A 16,867-nucleotide genomic window follows, 5' to 3' on the forward strand; every position below is an offset into this window, starting at 1 on the left:
CCCCACAACTTTTATATACTCTTGTGTTAGTAGATATCATTGTCAGTAGTTGAATAAATATAGTGATTTGTGTATAGTAACTTTTGTTATATAAACTGAGGATGGAGATTTGGGAATTAACACCTTCTGGAGGCAGTGTATTTTTTGGGGTGGTCTTATGGGTGTTATATCCAGTTTCCCCATGCCAGCGTTTGGCACATTCTCCTGTTGCTGTTGTCCACTTTATGTGGGCCAGGGGGTGATGTCCACCATCTACTCATGCTATTGTTTTCCCCTGCCATCGTGGAGCTTCCCCTTGAGCCTGTAAGCCAAAATAAACCTCTTTTTTTCCCACAAAAAAAGAAAAATATGGGAGGAAAAATTAAATTTAAATTGCAAGGACAAAAAGCATGCTTATTTTCGGTGTATACTTCTACTAAATTGTTCAGATTAATAGGTATAGTGTTTTGTATCAGACAAATGCACTATATGTGTGAAACAGTTAACAGTAATTTATGTAATAATGATTATGATGTATTTTTAGAAGGAAATTTACAGAGAAAGTAAAGTCACTTGAATATTTGTCTAAAATTTTTTGGCAATGTGCTTATAAAAGTAGTTAATTATTTTTTAATATTTATTTATTTATTAGAAAGAAAATGGACATGCTCCAGGGCTTTCAGCCTCTGCAAATGAATTCCAGATGCATGTACCCCCTTGTGCGTCTGGCTTATGTGGGTCCTGGAGAGTCCAACCGGGATCCTTTGGCTTTGCAGGCAAATGCCTTAACTTCTAAGCATCTCTCCAGCCCCTAATTTTTGAAACACTGTCTTACTTTGTGGCCCAGGCTAATCTTAAACTCAATATGTAGCCCACTCTGGCCTTAAATTCACACCAATCCTGTCTCAGCCTCCCAGAAGCAGAGTTTTTAAGCATGTGGCATAATGCCTGTCTATAATTTGTTTCTGAATAAAATTATACAAGTAGAAAATATATAAGCTAGCAATATGCTTTACTTTTTTTATCCTAAACATGCTCAGTGAAGAATAATTGCCTTTTTAATGCTTTGGCAGCTTGGTTTTGATGTAATGACAGACTTTAGAGATACAGTGATGCCATTGGATGGCACTGTCTGATGAAGCAGTGTGTATGTGTGCTATAGCTGGAAATGAAGCATATGGTACTTTCTGAGATCCATATGTAGTACTTATTTCTGTGCTGTTTACTTCTGCATAGTCTTCAAGTTTGATTAGTACACCTTCTGTGTCATCGTGAGACACTGAGGATAGTACTCAAAATGGTCACTGCTTTTGAGTGGACTTCACTGTTTAAAGTATTCATTAGCTGGGTGTGGTGGTGCACACCTTTAATCCCAGCACTCAGGAGGCAGGGGTACAAGGATTGCCATGAGTTTGAGGCCGCCCTGAGACTACATAGTGAATTCCAGGCCAGCCTGGACTAGAGCTAGACTCTACTTCGAAAAAACAAACAAAACAAAACCCCAAACAAGTAAATGAAGTATTCAAGAAACATAACTTGGAAATATGGAACATTTTTCCAGGTAGAGTCTCGCTCTGGCCTAGGCTGACCTGGAACTCACTGTGTAGTCTCAGGGTGGCTTTGAACTCACGGTGATCCTCCTACCTCTGCCTCCCGAGTGCTGGGAATAAATGCATGCACCACCACACCCTGCTCTTTGGAACTTTAGAAAAAAAAACACATAATATATAGCATCAAGATAGCACTCTATTTTACATAATTTGGCTCTTGGCAAGTGTCACAGAAAATAAAATCTATTTATTCTCTAAAATATTCTGAGAAATATAAACAAGGCTAATAAATGTGGTTCTAAGTCATGTTTTTTTCCCACTCACATATAGGTTTAGCTCTTGAAACTTTCTTCTGGAGCTGGGGAGATGTGTCAGTAGTTAAAGGCAGTTGCTTGCAAAGTCTGCTAGTTTGGGTTCAGTTCCCTAGCTACCCACATAAAGCTGGACCCTGGCATGCCTGCACATGCATGTGTGACACACACACAGAGCAAATTTCCTTTTTTGCTTTCTCTCTCTCTCTCTCTCTCTCTCTATATATATATATATATATATATATATTTTTTTTTTTTGGTATTCTGCTCATGTTTAACATTTATACTTGTACATATGATCTGAAAATGTGCCCACATTCATTTTGTAAGGACACCTCTGACTCTTGTATTTTTTTTTGCAAATGTTTTCTCCCCGCCCCCCCTCCATTCTTGGGATCATATGAAGATAGAGCTTGGAACATAGTAAGCAAGTGCTGTACCACTGAGCTACATATTTAGGCCCTTGCAATTTTTTTTTTTTTTTATTAAACTGATTAGTTTTAAAGTAGATACTAAGCTAAAGAACAGTGGGCTGATCAAGAAGCCATAGTCTCTGTTTTACTTATATGGTTGGTTAAATTGGATTTAAAAAGAATACCATCTTTCCTCTTCCATAAAATTTACCTGTAGACTACACATTTAAAAATATTATTATTATTAGTTATGTGCAGAATGTGTATATAGCCATGTTGGTACCATCATTAGTCTCCTCCCTGTCTTCCTTCCCTCTGCAGGGACCCTCCTTGTTGGGGAATGTGGGTCATGCATTGTGGGGATAGACATCAGTTATGGGTAAGAGGCAATATCTCTGTGCATAATCTCCTAACAAGTGGCTCTAACAATCTTTCTGCCCCCTCTTAAACAAATTTCCTTGAGCCATGTTAGGTTCGTTTTAGGTCTACTTCAGTGATGAGGTTGTGGGAGCCTCTGTGTCTCTGGATATCTGGTTTGGTAGGAGTTGAGGGTTTTCTGTGTCTGCTGGTACCAGGTTTACCAAGAAAGCAGCCCTCTTGCTTATTTCCCCAGTTACTCTATCACTTCAGCTGGGGCTCTTGCCAGGTGCAATGGGCTGATTCTCTCCTTAGGGTCTGCATCTGTTTGAAAAAGAGAAGCAAATTCTCCAATGGAGAGCGAAGTCAGCACCAGATAAATGGGATAATCATCATTATTTTAGAGAGACTTTAATAGGTGGATGCTCTCTTATAGCCCGCAATTGGTTGGAGCTTGATAATGGAGAGTGGGCTCGTTTTGGATATGATTCTGACTTTCCTAGAACCAGCTAGGGGTCTCATTCCACTGAGCCAATCTATTAGCCAAATCAGGAACAGTTGGTTACCAACTATGGCTGTGTGCTACTATTGCACTTGTGTGAGCATCATCACATCAGGTTGTTTGCTGCTGAGTAGCTTAGACCATGAGTTTCTTGGACAGATGTTGGTCATTTTCTCCCAGTTGCTCATGTAGCACCTTCTGGCACTAGACAAGCTGTTTGGGGCCTGATTCCCTTCCAGATTCCAGCCAGGTCACTCCATGTTCTGTATCAACAGCATATGGTGTCTTCGACAGTAGGGTCTTACCACTAACTTTTGGTGGACCATCAAGTACTCTGACAGAAATCTGACTTCTTTTGAGAAACCTTGTAGGTCTCTCTGATCAACAGTTCATTATGGATGCTAACCACATACTGGTACTGGGAGTTCCAGGCCAGCGCCAAGGAAAAGAAGGAAGAAAAAGATAGGTAATATAAAAGAGAAAGAGAGAAGAGGGAAGGGGGGGGGGGAGAGAAAAAAAAAGGAGAAAATTAAGATTAGTCTTCATCATACCCTCTCTAGGGCCCTGTGACTCAGGTGTTCCCTCTAAGGACCTGATGAAGGTTCAACCATTTAGTTTGTTTTTTAGGTTATAGAATTTTATGGTATCATTGCCATTTGGGTCTAGTTTTGTGTCCCCTATCCCCCATTCTAACCCTCCCCTCCTGCCCCACTCTCCCTATTGTCTGGTCCTTGAAATGCTTATTAGGTATGTCAGCATCTTGGGCAAATTCAGGTTAGAAGCCACGGATGAGTAAGACCATGTGACGAATATTTTTCTGTGACTGGGTGTATTTGCTGACAATGATCTGTTCCAAGTTCAACCATTTTTATTCAGATTTCATTGTGTTATTGTGTAGAATTCCATCATGCTGATATACCACATCTTGGTTATCCATTCCTCTAATGATGGACATTTGGGTTGATTACAGCTCTTAGCTATATGATTTGAGCAGTTATAAACATGGTTGAGCAAATCTCTCTGAACTGAGGCATGGAGCTCTTAGGGTAAGTGCCCAGTAAGTGAATAACTAGGTTTCTTGGTACCTCTATAGTCATCCTTTTAGGAGTCTCTGTAATGCTTTCCATAGTGGTTGTACCATCTTAAATACCTACCAACAGTGAATGAGGGTTCCTATTTCTCCATATCCTTGCCAACATTTGTTTTCATTTGACTTCTTAATGTTTGCTATCCTTACTGGGATAAGGTGGAATCTCATAGTTGTTTTAATTTGTATTTCCCTGATGATTAGGGTGATGAACATTTTCTTAAGTGTGTGTTTGCCATTTGTATTTCTTCCTTTGTGAACTGCCTGTCCAGTTTGCCCCATTTTGTGAGTGGGTTGTTTGACTTTTTGTTGTTTAGGTTTTTTGAGTTCTTTATAGATTTTATATTTATACTTATATTTATAGATTCTAGAGATTAGGTCAGTCGTAGACTTAGCAAAGATTTTCTACCATTCTGTGGGTAAACTGTTGGCTCTGCTTATTGTATGTTTGTCTGTGAAGAAACTTTTCAGCTTCATGAGATCCCATTGGTTGGGTGTTTGTTTAATTTCCTGGGCTACTGGGGTTTTGTTCAGGAAATATTTTCCCATTTCTATATCATGGAAAGTTCCTCCCATTTTTTATTCCAGTAGTAGCAGAGTTTCAGGTCCTATATTGAGGTCTTTGATCCATTTGGACTTGATTTTTGTGCATGGCAGATGTGTGGATTGAGTTTCATTTTCCTACAAATGGTTATCCAGTTTGTCCAGCCCCATTTGTTGAAGATGCTATCTTTTTTCCAGCCTACAATGTTAGGGCTTTTGTCAAATAGCTTTTTTTGTCAAGTAGCTGTACTTATATTGACTGAAAGTCTGGGTCCTTGATTATGTTCCATTGGTCTATCCTGTTTTTATGCTAGTACCATGTTGTTTTTATTGCTATGGCTTTGTAATACAGCTTTAGATCAGGTATGGTGATACCTCCAGAGGTGTTTCTTTTGCTGAGGGTATGCTTGGATATCTCAGACCTTCAGCCATTCCACATGAATCTTGAGATCACTTTTTCTATCTCTGTGAAGAAAAATGTTGGTACTTTTATTGGTATTGTATTCAATCTGTATATTTTGCACATTTTCCAACAAGTAAAATTTTTAATAAGTAAAAATTAAGATAAAAGCATAATAATTTATGTATCTTGGAATCAATAATATAAAAATTAGTAAATTATTTTGCTTTTTACTATAAAATTAGGGGAATATATTGCTCATGAATTGGATACTGTTAATTCTGCTTTATTTAAACTCATGTAATAATATTATGTATTTAAGTTATTGAAGATTTAGGGCTTCAACAGTTATTGCAGTACTATCTGTTGTCTATCTGATGAATACTTTGGATTTTTAATTTTTGTTTATTTAATGATTTTGGTTTTTTTTTATTTTTTTTTGAGGTAAGGTCTCACTCTAGCCCATTCACTGTGTACTCTTATGCTGGCCTCATACTCACAGTGATCCTCCTAAATCTGACTCCCAAGTGCTGAGATAAAAGTCTTGTGTCACCACACCTGGCCAGATTTAAAAAAAAAATTATAAAAATTAATACTGATATGAAAGTTATATAATATAAAGCTAATCATTATCAGGTATATAATCAGTGGAATTTAGTAACAGATAGTACTATGTAATCATACCCTTAAAGTAGTGTAAATTTTATGTTGTTATAATCAGTAGACATTAATATGAAGATTTATAGAAATTTTAGGTTTCCTATTTTTATTTATTTATTTATTTATTTTTTAAATTTATTTTTATGTTTTTTAAAATTTTTATTAACATTTTCCATGATTATAAAATATATCCCATGGTAATTCCCTCCCTCCCCACCCCCACACTTTCCCATTTGAAATTCCATTCTCCATCATATTACTTCCCCATTACAATCATTGTAAATACATATATACAATATCAACCTATTAAGTATCCTCCTCCCTTCCTTTCTCTACCCTTTATGTCTCCTTTTTACCTTACTGGCCTCTGCTACTAAGTATTTTCATTCTCACGCAGAAGCCCAATCATCTGTAGCTAGGATCCACATATGAGAGAGAACATGTGGCGCTTGGCTTTCTGGGCCTGGGTTACCTCACTTAGTATAATCCTTTCCAGGTCCATCCATTTTTCTGCAAATTTCATAACTTCATTTTTCTTTACCGCTGAGTAGAACTCCATTGTATAAATGTGCCACATCTTCATTATCCACTCATCTGTTGAGGGACATCTAGGCTGGTTCCATTTCCCAGCTATTATAAATTGAGCAGCAATAAACATGGTTGAGCATGTACTTCTAAGGAAATGAGATGAGTCCTTTGGATATATGCCTAGGAGTGCTATAGCTGGGTCATATGGTAGATCAATCTCTAGCTGTTTTAGGAACCTCCACACTGTTTTCCACAATGGCTGGACCAGATTGCATTCCCACCAACATTTATGATCATTTGTTTTTATGATGGTGGCCAATCTGACAGGAGTGAGTTGGAATCTCAATGTAGTTTTAATCTGCATTTCCCTGATGACTAGTGATGTAGAACATTTTTTTAGATGCTTATATGCCATTCGTATTTCTTCCTTTGAGAACTCTCTATTTAGCTCCATAGCCCATTTTTTGATTGGCTTGTTTGAATCCTTATTATTTAACTTTTAGAGTTCTTTGTATATCCTAGATATTAATCCTCTATCAGATATATAGCTGGCGAAGATTTTTTCCCATTCTGTAGGTTGCCTCTTTGCTTTTTTCACTGTGTCCTTTGCAGTGCAAAATCTTTGTAATTTCATGAGGTCCCAGTGATTAATCTGTGATTTTATTGCCTGAGCAATTGGGGTTGTATTCAGAAAGTCTATGCCAAGACCAATATGTTGAAGGGTTTCCCCTACTTTTTCCTCTAGCAGTTTCAGAGTTTCAGGTCTGATGTTAAGGTCTTTAATCCATTTGGACTTAATTCTTGTGCATGACGAGAGACAAGAATCTGTTTTCATCCTTCTGCAGATATATATCCAGTTTTCCCAACACCATTTGCTGAAGAGGCTGTCTCTTCTCCACTGAGTATTTTTGGCATTTTTATCGAATATCAGGTGGCTATAGCTACTTGGGCTTACATCTGGATCCTCTATTCTGTTCCACTGATCTACATGTCTGTTTTTGTGCCAGTACCATGCTGTTTTTGTTACTATGGCTCTGTAGTATAGGTTAAAATCAGGTATGGTGATACCACCAGCCTCATTTTTGTTGCTCAGTATTATTTTAGATATTCGGGGTTTTTTGTGATTCCACATGAATTTTTGGAGTGTTTTCTATTTCCATGAAGAAAGCCTTTGGAATTTTGATAGGGATTGCATTAAATGTGTAGATTGCTTTAGGTAAGATTGCCATTTTCACAATATTGATTCTTCCAATCCAGGAACAAGGGATGTTTCTCCACTTTCTAGTGTCTTCTGCAATTTCTCGCTTGAGTGTTTTAAAGTTCTCATTGTAGAGATTCCTTACTTAGTTGGTTAGGTTTATTGCAAGGTACTTTATTTTTTTTGATGCAATTGTGAACGGGAGTGATTCTCTGATTTCATCCTCTGTGTTTTTGTTGTTAGCATATATGAAGGCTACTGATTTCTGTGTATTTATTTTGTATCCTGCTACATTGCTGTAGGTTTTGATCAGCTCTAACAGCTTGCTAGTAGAGTCTTTAGGGTCCTTTATGTATAGAATCATGTCATCTGCAAATAATGATAACTTGATCTCTTCCTTTCCAATTTGTATCCCTTTTATGTGTGTCTCATGCCTTATTGCTATGGCTAAGACTTCCAAAACTATATTAAATAAAAGTGGGGACAGTGGACACCCTTATCTTGTTCCTGATTTTAGTGGAAAAGCTTCCAGTTTTTCCCCATTTAGTAATATGTTGGCTGTAGGCTTATCATAAATAGCCTTTATTATATTGAGATATGTTCCTTCTATTCCCAGTCTCTGTAGGACTTTTATCATGAAGGGATGTTGGATTTTGTCAAATGCTTTCTCTGGGTCTAATGAGATGATCATGTGATTTTTGTCCTTCAACCCATTTATGTAATGTATTACATTTATAGATTTGCGTATGTTGAACCATCCCTGTATCCCTGGGGTAAAGCCTACTTGGTCAGGGTGAATGATCTTTTTGATATATTCTTGTATTCTGTTTGCCAATATTTTGTTGAGAATTTTTGCATCTATGTTCATGAGGGAGATTGGTCTGTAGTTTTCTTTTTTTGTTCTATCTTTGCCTGGTTTTGGTATCAGGGTGATGCTGGCCTCATAGAAGGAGTTTGGTAGAATTCCTTCTTTTTCTATTTCCTGGAAAAGCTTAAGAAGCAGTGGTTTTAGCTCTTCCTTAAAAGTCTGGTAAAATTCAGCAGTGAATCCCCCCCGGCCTGGGCTTTTTTTAGTTGGGAGATTATTGATAACTGTTCGGATCTCCATGTTTGTTATAGGTCTACTTAAGTGATTAATCTCATTTTGATTTAATTTAGGTAGGTCATATAGATCAAGGAAATCATACATTTCTTTCATATTTTCATACTTTGTGGAGTATATGCTTTTATAGTATGTCCCTATGAGTTTTTGAATTTCTCTGGAATCTGTTGTGATGTTACCTTGTTCATCCCTGATTTTATTAATATGTGTCTCTTCTCTCTTTCTTTTGGTCAGATTTGCTAAGGGTTTATCAATCTTGTTTATCCTTTCAAAGAACCAACTCTTTGTTTCATTAATTCTTTGGATTGTTTTTTTTTTTTTGTTTCTATTTCATTAATTTCTGCCCTAATCTTTATTATTTCTTCCTGTCTACTGATTTTTGTTTTGCCTTGTTCTTCTTTTTCCAAGACTTTAAGGCGAAGCATTAGGTTGTTTACTTGCGACCTTTCTAATTTCTTAATATAGGCACTTAAGGCTATAAATTTACCTCTTAGAACTGCCTTCATTGTGTCCCAGAGATTTTGGTATGTTGTGTTCTCATTATCATTTGACTCTATAAAGTTTTTGATTTCCTTTTTGATTTCTTCATTGACCCATTCATCATTTAGTAATGTATTGTTTAGTTTCCATGTTTTTGTGTATGTTCTATAGCCTTTCTTGCTACTGATTTGTAGTTTAATTCCATTGTGGTCAGATAGAATGCAAGGAATTATTTCAATTTTCCTGAATTTGTTAAGATTTGCTTTGTGTCCCAATATATGGTCTATTTTAGAGAATGTTCCATGTGCTGCTGAAAAGAATGTATGTTCTGCAGCCTTTGGATGAAATGTCCTGTATATATCTGTTAGGTCCATTCCTTCTATGACCTCATTTAGTCCAGATGCCTCTCTGTTCATTTTTCCCGGGATGATCTGTCAATTGATGAGAGTGGGGTGTTACAGTCACCCACCACCACTGTGTTTGGTGTTATCTGTGACCTTAGTTCTAATAGTGTTTGTTTGACGAAGTTGGGAGCCCCCATGTTAGGTGCATATATGTTTAGGATTATAATGTCCTCCTGTTGGAGTGTGCCCTTAATCAATATAAAGTGACCTTCCTTATCTTTCTTGACTAACGTTGGACTAATGTCTACCCTGTCCGATATTAGGATAGCAACCCCTGCTTGTTTTCTTGGCCCATCTGGTTGAAACACCGTCTTCCAACCTTTCACCCTAAGGTAAAGTCTATCCTGTGTAGAAAGGTGAGTTTCTTGGAGACAACAAATTGTAGGATCCTGCTTTTTAACCCAGTCTGCGAATCTATGTCTTTTCATTGGGGCATGGAGACCGTTATTAAGAGATATTATTGAAAGGTGTGTATTTATGTTTGCCATTTTTGTGTGTGTGTGTGTGTGTGTTACTGGTTCTACCTGTGCTCTCTTCTGTTAACTGGTATTTGAGTATAGCTTGTTTTTTTAGGTTCCTTATATGAGTGCTTTTCCTTTTCTTCAGCATGGAGGATTCTATCAAGTATATTGTGTAGAGCTGGTTTTGTCTTTAAATACTACTTTAACCTGCTTTTGTCATAGAACATCCTTATTTCTCTGTCTATTTGAGTGGATAACTTTGCAGGATAAAGTATCCTTGGTTAACAGTTGTTATCTTTCAGAACTTGGAATATATCACCCCAATCCCTCTGGCTTTAAAAGTTTGTGTTGAATAATCTGCTGTAATCCTGATGGGCATACTTTTGTAGGTAACTTGATTTTTCTCTCTAACTGCTTTCAATATTTTTTCTTTGGTGTGTGTGTTTGGAAGTTTGATAATAATATGGCGAGGAGAGGTTCTTTCCAGGTTTTGTCTGGCTGTGGTTCTAAAGGCTTCCTGTATCTGCATTGGCACCTCTTTCCCAATTTGGGGGAAATTTTCTTCCATGATTTTGTTGAAGACACCTACTATGCCTTTGGATTGGAATTCTTCTCCTTCTACTATGCCCTGAATTCTAATATTTTATCTTTTCATAGTGTCCCGAATATCTTGAAATTCCCACTCATACTTTTCTCTAAGTTTGTCTTTCTCTTTGTTGGCCTGTATTAGATCTGCCACCTAGTCGTCTAGCTTAGATATTCTGTCCTCTCCTTCATCCATTCTACTGGTGAGATTTTCTACAGTTTTTTATTTCATTAACTGTGTTCTTCATTGCTAGTAATTCTGACTGGTTTATCTTTATTATTTCTATTTCCTTATTTATGTCTTGTATTGCCTTCTTTATTTCATGAAATTGGTGTCCTGCAACTTCTTTGATTCCTTTGATTTCCTCTTTAAGTTCCTCTTTGACTCCTTTGATTTGTTCTCTGACTTCTTTGAACATATTTACAATCATTCTTTTGAAATCTTTTTCAGGCATTTCCTCTAAGTCGTCTCACTGGAGGTCATTTCTGATGCATTAATATTTTTAGGTGGATTTATATCGTCTTGCTTTTTAGTGTTTCTTGTGTTATAATGTATATATTTTTGCATCTTGGATTAAGTTAATGCTTGGATTTTCTAGCTAGCTGGGTATTCTTAGCTGTATCAATTGATTTGATGTTATATATTTTCAGGGTAGGAGCTTAAGGTGGTAGATGTGGCTCTTAAGACTCTGAGAGTATCTACAAAGGTGCTCCTAGGGGTTGAGTTTCCCTGCTATGGGAGTATTCAAGTAGGCTGAGTGAAATAAAACACTGGTAGATTCTAAAAGTTCACTAAACACTGTACACATTCAGTCAAAACCAGCCCCAAGTATGTATGCCAGAGTAGTTATTATAACAACCAGATCCTCTGTCAACACAGATGTTAAGATTTCTGGTCTGTTGAGGGATCCCAGTCAGCTTGTGACCAAATGAGACCTTTCCCTGGTGCAAACCCAGTTACCTTGGATGATTTTGGTCTCAGTGAAGTTGCTGCCTGGGTTGTCGGCTGCTGTTCTGATTTCTGGAGCTGGGCAGTGGCTTTTCCTGCGGAGCAAACCAAGCCTGGCAACTGTGGCCCTGCAGATCAGCACCCCGGCTGCTGGAACTGCTCCTTCTTCTGGGTCTGCTGTTGTTGTCGATCCTGGGTCTGCTGCTGCTGACGCTCCTGGGTCTGCTGCTGCTTGGGCTGGTGGTACCGGTTCCGGAGGTGCCGATGTTGCTGCTGAACTCTGCTCTTGCTTGGGTCCCACTGTCGGCTCAAGTTGGTGTGGCCGGGTCCCGGGACGCTGCTCTGTTCGCTGGAGCTGGGCTCAGGTGGTGTGGGAGGGGAGGGCGCCACAGCTGATCTGGTTCTCTCGCTCCTCCACGTGTTCTACCTCGTGGTCTGCTCCTCTGCTGCTCACTGCCACTCTCCCTTCACGTGTCCTGAGTTGCGGAGAGCACGGTGTGAGGGGAAAATCCCGCACCTGGCTTTTCCTGCAGCTGGAGCCGAGTCTGGCGGCTTTATGGTGCTCCCCGCCGCCGCGGCGGTTGACGGAGCTGCCGGGGGCTGCTTTTGCCGGCCTGTGCGGGCTCTGGATGCTCTGGATCTCTCCTACTTCTCCGCTGCTGCTTCAGTTTCCTATACACCTTACTTTTTAGTAAAAGTTTGTATTTTCTGAGGTTTTTTGGTCTTTTTTCCCCCAGGCTGCTTTGGCGTGGTACCTATGCCGCCATCTTAACCGGAAGTCCTCCTATTTTATTTTTTGAGCATACTTGTGATTGATAATATTTCTTATTTATTGGGAGAAAATGAATGCTGTTTTCCTCTCAGAACTGTCATATGAGGCTTTGACTTATTAGTGCATGTTGCTTTTTTCTTTGGCTAATGTCTTATGTTATTTATTCTTTATAGTTTCTATGGTGGCTATAAACACAATCCCAGTCATACTAAATAACAGCATAACACAGTGTTTCTAAGTAATTCACGAACATTGTCAGGAAATTGTCGTAAAACTGGTAATTCTAAGATGATAAATATAATCATCCTGAATTGATGATAATGTAATAACTTTGTGCTTTCCAGAAAGTCCAAAGGAAATGCTATGTAAAATACAGCAAAGTACACTGTTGAGGAATCTACTTTGTTGAAGTATATGTAAATAGAATATCCCACCCAGAGAAGCTTTTAAGTCATTACCATAAGTTGGGGAAAATGTCACTTTTCTTAATATTTTTTATGTTTATTTTTGCTGTGCTAGGGATTGAATCTTGGGCTTCATTCTATGCTGGCATGTGGCCTGTCACTAAGCTTCTACTTCTTTCTTTCTTTGAAAAAAAAAAAAAATTGTGTGTATGTGTACATGTGTGTATGGGTGTGTTGAAGCAATATAAATCTACTTGGAAGAATAATTACTTGATTATATAATATAAGTTAGGTATTTTCAAATGTTTTTCAAAGCAGCTTTTAGAAAGTAACCTTTTGTGGCTGTAGAGATGGTTCAGTGGTTAAAGGTGCTTGTTTCTGTAAACAAATGAATGCCAGATGCATGTGACACTTTTGCACTTTTTCAGCTTCATGTGGGTCACTAAAGAATTGAATTGTGGTCAACAGACTTTGTAAGCAAGTATCTCTAACCACTTAACCATGTCCATAGTCCCCTAAAAATGTTATTTTTTGAAAGCAATGTTTTCAAAAATTTTTAGTAGACCTAGTTTATATTATATACTCACATAGTTAGTTTTCCAAGTTGATTTGTATTGCTTCAACAGGTACTGCAGTATTATTTTTGCTTATCTGATGAATACTTTTAGATTTTAAAAATTTTTTTATTTATTTAATTTTTTTTTTTTTTTTGAGGTAGGTTCTCGCTCTAGCCCATTCACTATGTAGTGTCATGTTGGCCTCAAACTCACGGCGATCCTTCTACCTCTGACTCCCAAGTGCTGGGATTAAATGCTGGCCAGATTTAAAAAATAAAATTATTTGTTTATTTCTAAGGTGTGGTGATAGAGAATATGCGAAGGAGAATGAGAATGAATGGGTGCACCAGGGCCTCTAGCCTGTGCAAACAAACTTCAGATACATACACTAGTTTGTGCTTACATGGGTACTGGGAAATCGAACCTGTGTTCTTAGGCTTTGCAGGCAAGTACTTTAACCTCTGATAAACCATCCCTCCAGACCTTTATACAGATTATATAGAACAGAAACTTATCATAAATAAAATTTTGGAAAGCTGCTTTCAGAACATGAATTTGATGTGTTCCCTGGGATTCTGTTTTTGGTTCTTTAATTTTTGTGTTGTGAATAGAAGTAACTTAGATTTTGTTAGGTCAAGATGGGCTTCCCAAAATGGAGTCACCAAAGACAGCAGGATGGTGACAGACACAAGGAAGTGGGTCATCCACATTCCTCAAGAAACCATCCAGCCATTATTCCTTCCTTACCTAACAATGCCCCAGGTCTAGGATTCCTGTCCCCTTATCTCCCATCTGGTCACTGTTCTGGTCTCATACCTTAGCTATGTGAGATGACTAATGTAAAGAACAAAGGAGTTCTTTTCCCATCCTCACCTTCCCCCAACTGAAGAGCTCTATATAGCCCACTATCTATAATCTCAAAGTTGGCTGTGCTGTGCTTTTGAGAGTCAGACCGGGCCGTCTTTGCCTCAGAGTGGTCTCCGTGGTCTTGGTCATTCCCGAATTTTACACATTTGTCTAACTAATATTGTATTAAGAATTATTTTAGGTATGCTTGGGCTACTGAGGCAATATAATATTAAGGTAATATATGTATATGTGTATATATATGATGAATCTATTTTTTAAAGTATTTCTTAACATCTAGCAAGAAGTATTTTTGTAAGGCTAAAAATTATCTCAGCTGTAAATAAAACTGATTATTTTACCTTCTTTACTTTTTCTTCCAGTAATATGAAATTTTGGCCACATAGTGAATAGTGTTGGTTGGAGGTAATTGAATTAACATACAAAAAGAACTAGTGAGATATTTTGACAAGAACTAGTTCTAAGAATTTAAATGTGTCCTAGTCAAATTCCCAGATTTTAAATTTACTTAAATATTTCTTGGAGCCTTCAGGAAGATGTTATAGACTATATTTTTCCAGTGGTTAGGAGCAAATACATAGTACATAGTGTTTAGTACCCTGTAACCTGTGGCTAACAGAAGCTAATAACAAACCTCAGAGAAGGACTGGATGTTTCATTTTCAGAGCTCTTTCCATCCTGGAATCTAAGTGGTTTGCAAACACTGCTTCTCTGAGCATAAATTCAGTGAAGTGTAGTCACTTGCAGAGTAGAACACAGCTGCTGCTGTGTGTCAGCGCCCCACACAAATGAGCTTGCTTGTTAACCACCAGAAAAAGGATTTGGTACCTGTATTAGTCAGGGTACTCTAGAGAAACAGAACTGCTAGAATGAATCATTTTAAAAAGGGGATTTATTGGATCAGCTTATAGTAGTCCAATAGCAGTTGCAGGCCCGAGAATCACTGAACCTGGTAGCTTCTCAGTCCATGTGGCCAGATGCCTCAGCAGTTCCGACCTGGCACTGCAGATGGTGCCGGAAAGCCTGGAGGCTTCCTGAGGAGCTGCTGGGTTTCCATCCACGCGGGTCTTCAGTTGATGCTGGTCTTTAGTCCGCACTGGTCTTCAATCCATGTTGGAAGGTAGTGAGCAGCTCCGGCAGCCAAGTGGAAGGGAGGAAGGAAGGAAAGGAACTCTTTTTATCCAGAGCTTCCTTACATCAAGTCCCCCTCTGAGCAGGCCGCCCACTCTGGGGGAAGGGCTCACCCTGGGGGGAAAGACTTCCTCCTTTTTAGTTGATCCTTCCTAGAAGCAATCTGTGGATTACTAAACAGATCAAGTTGACAACACCTTAACTATCACAGTACCTATATGACAACTGGGGAGAGAATATATCTTGCAACTGGACTCCCAGAGACTTTCTGCTATCTTTTTACTATGATTTTGTTTTGTTGGATATTTGCCAACATATAGCTATAATGATAGCCTATTTGCATTATTATTTCTTATAGGTTGGTTGCCTATGTATAGCAAGGTATTATATTATGGCTCTTGTATAATCTCTGTTATTTAATTTCTCTATGCAACTAAAAATTGAAGAAGGTGATTTGTCTTACAGGTCAGGGAGAAACAACCTGCATTTTGGGAATGAGGGAACTTTTTATTTTTGAGGATAAATATTGTGCTTAGTTTTTAGTAAGTGATAGAATGAAATCTATGCAATATTTTACAATTATTAAGTCTATGAAATGTTGCCACCAATGTTTGTTGCTTTGAAACTGCTATCAGTGTTTACTGTGAGATTGATATGCATTTATTGTTCTGACTCATGGCTATATGATGATAAATTCAACAGATAAAGCAGCATACAATACAAAGGTTACATAATAGGAGAGCTTTGATGCTACCCAAAGGAAGGAAGGCATATTTTTAGAATTGGAGGGAAGATAAAGAGCAGTTAAATCACAAAAAAATAAAGGGTTTATTTATTTATTTATTTATTTTAGCTGGGCATGCTGGTGCATGCCTTCCAGCATTCAGGAGGCAGAGGTAGGAGGATCACTGAGAATTCAAGGCCATCCTGAGACTACATAGTAAATTCTAGGACAGCCTGAGCTAGAGTGAGACCCTACCTCAAAAAAAGGGGGGGGGGATTTTATTAAATAATGTGAAGATAAATAAGGATTTATTTAAGTTGAAATATGATTTCCAGTGGCCAAGTAAGAAGGTTCTAGGAAGAGGAAGAGCAGCTGGAGATTAAATTAGGGAATATTTGGGTAGGGGTTATGAAATGGGGATGAAGACAGAAAGGTAGAATGTGAAGACCAAGGTATTGCAAAGAACATTAGATCCAATAATTCCCAAGAGTCACTCACACTTCAGTTGAGATTAAAATGGCTTGCATTTCTGAATCAGTTTTAGCTTGTTTGTGACTGGAAAGATTCTTATAATTTCTGGAAGAAATCTGAAGAGGTCTGGTTCGGTTGGTGTAGGTAGCTAGAGACTCAGCTTTGAAGGTGCCACTGAGGATGTGACTACTTTGAGTTCTGTTTTTTTTTTAATTTTTTTATTTTTTATGCTGAGAGGTATAAGCCCTGGGAGTCAGAAGTTTTGGTAGTGAATGACTTTGAAACATTTGATCCATTTCATCTAGATGATCAAATTTGTGGTTATAAAATTATTGATACTGCTATCCTTTAATATTTATGATGTCAGTACTGATGACTTTAATTTTATTTCTGATGATGTTAATGTGTATCTTTTATTTTCTTTGATCTTTT

The 16,867-nt window shown here is 37.9% G+C and overlaps 1 protein-coding gene across 5 annotated transcripts in view; it reads left to right on the plus strand.

Annotated features, from left to right (window-relative positions):
- Nucleotides 1–16,867, plus strand: part of Rab28 (RAB28, member RAS oncogene family) — a 175,922-nt gene that overhangs the window by 11,357 nt on the left and 147,698 nt on the right. The window lies entirely within an intron of this gene.

This window comes from Jaculus jaculus, chromosome 11, assembly GCF_020740685.1.
Source record: "Jaculus jaculus isolate mJacJac1 chromosome 11, mJacJac1.mat.Y.cur, whole genome shotgun sequence".
NCBI classification, from domain to species: Eukaryota; Metazoa; Chordata; class Mammalia; order Rodentia; family Dipodidae; genus Jaculus; species Jaculus jaculus.